Genomic DNA, 7,370 nt, shown 5'->3' on the forward strand with positions numbered 1-7,370 from the left:
TGCCTCTTCACACTGTCGACTAGACGCACGGCGAAAACACTGTAAAAGTGGACCGCATTTTATGGCTTCGTTAAGGTAATATACTGTATCGTGTCCTAAAAAACGTAATTCCGCGTTGCCTTAAAAAAGAGGAATAAAATCAAATGTGATAAACGGAAAGGTTATTAGGAATTTTGAGCTACTCTAGAGGACACTAAATCTTGAACATTCTCGCTCAGTTTTGGTGATTTTTTTCTTATTTTAGCCTTCCAACACTCCATTAAATTCGCCGTGGTCTTGTAAACCGAAGTGGAAAAAGATATGTGACTTGCAGGCATCATGGACAAAACAATTCAAGCTAAGACCCCGGGGATTATTTTCTAATTAGTTTTGGCATTCGTCTATTGCACTAAGTCTTCTAGGAAATGTCCGTTTATGTTATACTTACACTGTCAGCGTGTTTTCTGATAAAAGCAACTTTTTAGAACAAGAAGTATGATTTTCGGCATTGTACTCACGATAGGAACTTTTCAGTTTCACTTGATAAAAGTATGATATTTGATCTGATCTATGACAAACGAAGGCACTGATATATCCTTCTGTTTCTTTACGTTCTAGAGATGGCCGATCTGATTAATAGTATCCTTGTGACCTACAAAGAAACGGAGCAAATCATTTCCAGTCAAAAAGGAAAAGATATTCAAGGATTCTTCCCTCTTTTCCTTGAAGCCTTCTCCGATCTGTTACCGGGCAAAGTGGAGCTAAGTGATGTCAAGTTTCAGAAATACGATGAAAGATGTCATGACTACGTGGATCTCCCGAGTCACGAAATTTCTTAAAGACGGCATGAGATTTCTAGCTCTTATTATAAGACAGGTTAAAAAGGCAATTAAGGTGGCTTATTTTTGAGTAGTGATAAGTCTTTAGAGCGCGTGTCACACACATAATACCGCGTTTCGAGTTTCGACAATCTTCGGATCAGGAATGTCAACTGAAAGGAATGTTACAGTTTTCGTTTCCGATGCACAAGTGAATGTAATCCATTGCGAACAGATACCCAGAAATAAACATCGCAAATGCCAAACGCATCAAATGAAAGGATTGATCAGTGAAGTTGTCGTTTACATAAAATTTCACTTATCAATTTCTGTGTGGTTTTTGTTTATGTGTCCTATCAAGTTTCATCCAGTCCAGCCAAATACCATTTATCGACTGTGGAGCCCAGTCAGCAAAAAGAATGACGGTCTTATGAGAAGGGATTCAAGCAACAACAATGTGACTTGCAATGGATCTTTTACCACCAATCCCGACAATACGTACATAATACTGTTATGTTAAAGAATAACGCGGGTTTCATTGCCTGCCCAGAAGTCCCCGGGACACTTAAATCTCAGCAATGTTATATATAATACATGTCTCTTTGAGAATTCTCCCCACATCCCTGTATGTGATGGTACTCCCTTGAACTATTGTTCAAATATTTGAGCTACACGTTCACGCAAAAACACTGAAGGGGCAAGAGAGGTAGGAATGTTAAGCTTGATATTAGCTATTGCGTTTTAAATGTCACTTCTGTCACTTTAACCTTCAACAACTGACCTTCAATTTAGTGGCGGGTGAAAACAAGAAGCTTTTTTCAAAGAAAAGTGGCGAGAATATATTACTTCCCAAACGTCAACAGTGATCAAAATGCGAATTGTATTTTCATTTCTCCCTTATACTTGCCAAGGGGAGGCTCTCCATCCCAAAACTTTACCAAAATTCTGTGACCCAAGCCATTTTTTTATTTTGGAGCTAATAGTTTACTATCATTTGTTTTAAAGTTCATAGATATCACTGGTCTCTTAGGGCCCAAGGAACATTAATAAAATTATAAAAAAAAGCAGTGAAAATTTTGCGATTGTAGCAATTCGTTTGACTTTCTAGCTGGTTGGTTGAGGAACTCTTAAAATCAGTGGTTTCCTGGACCCTTAGCGCTGGAACTGAAATAATGATCATCTATTACTACGTCTACTCTCTGTCCTTTGTTGTTTTCTGAAGTTCATATACTTCCCCAAACTCATGTTTCAAATTTAGCTTTTGTGGAGACCATCGATGCAACAATAAGTTCGACAAAATTCTTTGCCCTGGTATTCAAAGATGGTGGAAAAAATGCGGTAGCAGTGACCGGGAATGGAATAGGACAAGCCATCACTGACGAAGTAAGTTCTGACATGTTCCATCTGATAATACCTCTTTCCTTTGTTAGTTAATTCCTAAACTAGTAAGTATATCGAGTATAATCACTATACATCGAATCATTCCATTTCATTCGCATTTAACCTTCTTTTTTTATTCCACACAATTTAATTGTCTTTTTGTTTCATTCATATGTTTTTCCCAAGGCTCCTTCTAAATTGAGTTATTCTTCCAACTGAAATGTCTTATTCTCCAACACTAAAATAACTGGGTGCTATGACGGGAAGCTTGTCTTTCTCAATTACTCTATGTTAAATAAGAGCACTTTTCGTTTGGGTGATTTACAACCAAAATCAACGCTGGTAATTAATCACAGCGCGGAGTAATGCAAAACTAAAGCAATCCAGTTACTTGCCACACTCAACCGAAAATTACTTTATACATGGACTACAGCGAATTGCTTAAATAAGCAATTTTAGAGCAAATCCGTAAAAAAATCAAACATTGCATAGCAAAGTTAAAAAAACTAAAATCCGCCGTTCTTCTGCAAATCAGTAGCCTTTAGAAAGTATACAATTGTTGAGTAGTTTTTCCTCTAAAAAAACAATTTGTTTCCGAAAAAACGAAAACGTTCCGTTTTCAGTCCTGGAATCGATTTGGCGATACCGAACAGGTTGAAAATAGGTCATGATTCACTCGACTCGTCTATCAAAATAACTGCGCTAGAAAAAGCTATCATAGTTCCAAGTTACGATTTATCATTACGGGTTTATTACGAATCAACTTAACGGCCTGCTCCCAGTTGGCTTGTTAGCTCAATTGGTAGAGCGCTGCACTAGTATCGCAGAGGTCAGTGGTTCGAATCCCGTACAGGCCTGATTTCATTCAGGTCTGATTTTCGCTATTGCATAAATAGCGCTCTCTACTGCGAGGATCGTGCATCATACGTATCTACAACCGCAGCTCAAAATATATGAACTTCATATATTCATTGTATAGTTCCAAGTTGTTGTACAACTTGTCATAGTCCAAACACCGTGATTTCATAAAGGTTAGATCAATCCCAGTATTCAAGAGAAGTCAATAGCTTATGGCTCTCACGTGTTGTGTGGAACAGTAGGCGAAAAACAACGATAATTTTGAGTATGTGCCTTTGTTTAGAATTTCGTGAGATTACGAACTACAATACTAGAGTTGATGATCTTTCAAAATATGTACAGTTTAGTCATATAATAAACATCTCATTAACCGTGCTAGGTCGGTCTGTATGGGAGAATCTTGACCTCGGTCGCTGGTACAGACCTCACTGCGTTCGGTCTGTACTGGCGATCCCGGTCAAGATTCTCCCATACAGACCTCCCGCTCGGTTAATAAGAGCTAAGTATTTTACCTGTGTATCACTAGTTGTCCCCTCGGAGCAGTGCACAGTCTCACTAGATAATCAGATAATTATTTCCTACATATCCCTAGAAAACTAAACTAATAATACTAATTTAACTCGGAGGCATGACAAAACTTATATTTTATCTTATGCTGTGTTCATTTTAAAAAGTAGCCGGTATTCCGACACAGCATTACAATGAGTTGCCTTGTTTTGTTCAGACTACTAAATAACTTCAACTTTCGACAACGGTTTAAATCACCTCTTTAAATCCAACAGAAAGACTGCTAACTTCAAGCGAAAACCACATGTTCCTATATCTCACAATACTAACGCAACAAAAATGTCCTTAGCAGGGTGGTCCCATCACAAGTCCAGTCTCACTGGGGGGCGTCATATCCTCCTACTGCGGGTGGGAGGATATCTCGACATACCTTGTCCAGTCTTGCAAAGCACACCGAAGGGTAAGTATATTTTTCTCGACATCTCCCTGAATATCCCTCTGTACGGTTTCTGTTTGCTCTGATGCTCAGGATATTTACGAACTTTACTTGGCCCCCATCCCAAGCCAAATTCGTTCTTGTGCTGGGGACAAATTGTGAGATCTTCTCCGCACTCGTTAAATAATCCAAAGCCGGCGGGCGAAACATAATTTACCGTCTTTCTCTACTCCATCCCGGGAGGCTAAACAACCATACAAGTAAATAAAGGCTGATAGTTTCTAAAGAAACTGTTTGGGGCTGCGTCGGTGGGGGTAACGAAGTAATTTGGATGTATCAACAATAACAATATATCGCTCCGACGAAGGGCTAACGCTCGAAACGTCAGCCGCTTTTGTAATCGTTACGGTGGCCAATTTGCCATTTCAGCTTTGTTGATATATCCAAACCATACAAGTACTCTTTTGTGCTGCAAGAACAATTCTTCACAATAAAATAGATCTGACGCTCTTGTTTCGAGCAGAAAGGTTACGTTCTTTCTTAAAATATTGCTGAAAAGAACACACATTTAAAATCGCCCATCTTTACGAAATGTCTGCTGGTATGGTTATGCATGGAAAGCGTGGGAAATTTCGGTATCTGAGCGTGTCTAGCAATCCTCTCAGCGCGTTACCAAAATAATGCCGTCGGAAAACAATCGTTACGGTGGCCAATTTACCATTTCAATTTTGTTGATATATCCAAATTATTTCGTTACTCCCACTGACGCAGCCCCAAACAGTTTTTTTCGAAACTAGCAGCCTTTAATGATCAAGTATATCGAAAATGCAAATTCAAAATATTTTCGGAACGACGAAGGGCTAACGCTCGAAACGTCAGCTTTTGTAATCGTTAAGGTGGCCAACTTACCATTTCAACTTTGTTAATATATCCAAATTACTTGATCATTACTTTGCTTTTACTGCAAACAAAGAAGTACTTTTCTTACTTAAAAGGGCCTAGAAGTTGCAGTGCAGTAAAAAATAAATAAATTAAATAAAAAGCGCCCGGGCTTCCTATATGATTCTTAGATGAGATAAAACTGGAATGAAATATGAAAACGGTTTTTCAAAATACTCCTAAAGATCTTCTCGAAGTTTTCCTCGCGCTATGGAGACCTATGAACAAGTGGAATCTGTATTAAGACATTCCGGGACGTGTCACGGGACCCTCCCAGGCATGCCGGATTGCCGTACTTCAAGGGCAAATTAGGGACTTTAAAGGCCCATTTTCATCCGAGATCCTTTGTAGTCGTTTGTTTTTGTTTTGGGATCGCGCTATTGTTAAATGGCGAACTCTGATAGTCATTCACAAACACTATTAAAAAGAAAAACAAAGATTTGGTGAAGAACACAGTAAACAAATTTGCAGCTAAATATTTGAGACTGAAAAATCATAAATCGAGTCTGTGTATAAAACTTGAACAAAGCTTAATGGATGTTGAAGGAAGTTGTTCGGCTTCAACACTAGATAAAATATAAACATATAACCAATATTGGCCAAAACTGATTTACTTTACGCATCTCAATTTTAGAATAATGACTTGTACAAATGAGATCGCTTACATACATATCTCAGGATCTCAAGTAAAAATCAGTCAAATAATTATTCTCACCTCGAAAAAATCTCCCCGGAGTCTCTAGTTCCATCGTAGGAACAATGCAATAACATTTCTGCAAAAGCGCTGTCTGTAGTGTTACCGAAACCCAGTGTTGTTTTCCTTGCCCTCCATAAATCATACACAGACTCTCGAAGTCGAATAACCTTTGCCGAGCCGGGCAGACCCGGCCTTCCTCTAGACCGCTTCTTCGGCGGCATGAACTTTTCAAATGATGTTTTTCACCGTCATACATGTAAGAAGTAAAAACTATTTACTGATATAGATACTACGATAGTTTGTTGTTCGCACATGATTCAAGATGGAACTGTGAAAGCCCTAATTAGTAAGATGGAAGAAGATATCAAAGCGATTCCGCAACTTCGAGGGAAACAGCGTATTTTTCATATATGAAAAATGATTTGGGCGCGCAAGGCATCTTGGTTGAAAATGGTCCTTTAAGCAATCAGGACGGCAACGCCACGGAAGACGTCGATTAAAAAATATTTTTGATTTTGTACACAGCCGAAAACTTCACCAAAGTACCGTTGTTAATACCTCTGTCAAATTTTACAATAAGATGATAGATTTTCAGGCGTTGAGAATTGTGAAATGGGCGCTTTTTTAATCACAGTAAGAAATGGAAAAGACGACAAACTGTTGCATGTGTTTGTACATGTAAGAATAAACATTAGCGTGAGGTAGAAATTATTTCCTGTGCTTTTTATTCTTTACAGTGGAAGGGTTCTCAATGTGACTTTTGCATGGTCGTAAATGTTCGTGTGGTAAAATATTTGAATCGATTTAATGCGATGTGTAATTCAATTGCGAGGAAAAGTTGACTTCTCGCAATTTAACGGATCATTTCAAAGTCGTTACCAGTATCTGGGTTAAGCGCTGTCTGTAGTGTTACCGAAACCCAGTGTTGTTTTCCTTGCCCTCCATAAATCATACACAGACTCTCGAAGTCGAATAACCTTTGCCGAGCCGGGCAGACCCGGCCTTCCTCTAGACCGCTTCTTCGGCGGCATGAACTTTTCAAATGATGTCGTAAATGCATGGTCGTAAATGTTCGTGTGGTAAAATATTTGAATCGATTTAATGCGATGTGTAATTCAATTGCGAGGAAAAGTTGACTTCTCGCAATTTAACGGATCATTTCAAAGTCGTTACCAGTATCTGCAAAAGCGCTGTCTGTAGTGTTACCGAAACCCAGTGTTGTTTTCCTTGCCCTCCATAAATCATACACAGACTCTCGAAGTCGAATAACCTTTGCCGAGCCGGGCAAAGTATCGTTACCAGTATCAAAGTCGTTACCAGTATCTGAAGTTTTGAATTCAGTTTCCTTTTATTTAATGTTTGTTGTCATTGCCGCTAGTCTAGTGGTATATTACTGTTGGAGTTTTCAACTTTTTTTTATTATCTGCTTGAAGGTGTTTTGATCTTAAATGGGAAAAAAGTGTAGAAGTGGGCGTTGAGATCTCTGACAGATAACATTTTATGTTTTTATGTGAGTCCCTGCTGTGAATAGGGACTTTAAGCAGTCAGGACGGTAACGCCACGGAAGACTTCGATTAAAAAATTAGTTTATACTTTTAGTTAGAATTTCGAAAATGGCTGCATGTGTTTACCGTCTCATAGAGCGCCAGACCTCAAACTCAACATAACGCATAAAAGTAGCGTTGAGTTCCAAACGTAAATTAAAACAATTTGCCGCCGCAGTTTCGCTCCGCAGACAACGCAAATTTGGGTGATT

The sequence above is a fragment of the Stylophora pistillata genome, chromosome 14 (genome assembly GCF_964205215.1).
Source record: "Stylophora pistillata chromosome 14, jaStyPist1.2, whole genome shotgun sequence".
NCBI lineage: Eukaryota > Metazoa > Cnidaria > Anthozoa > Scleractinia > Pocilloporidae > Stylophora > Stylophora pistillata.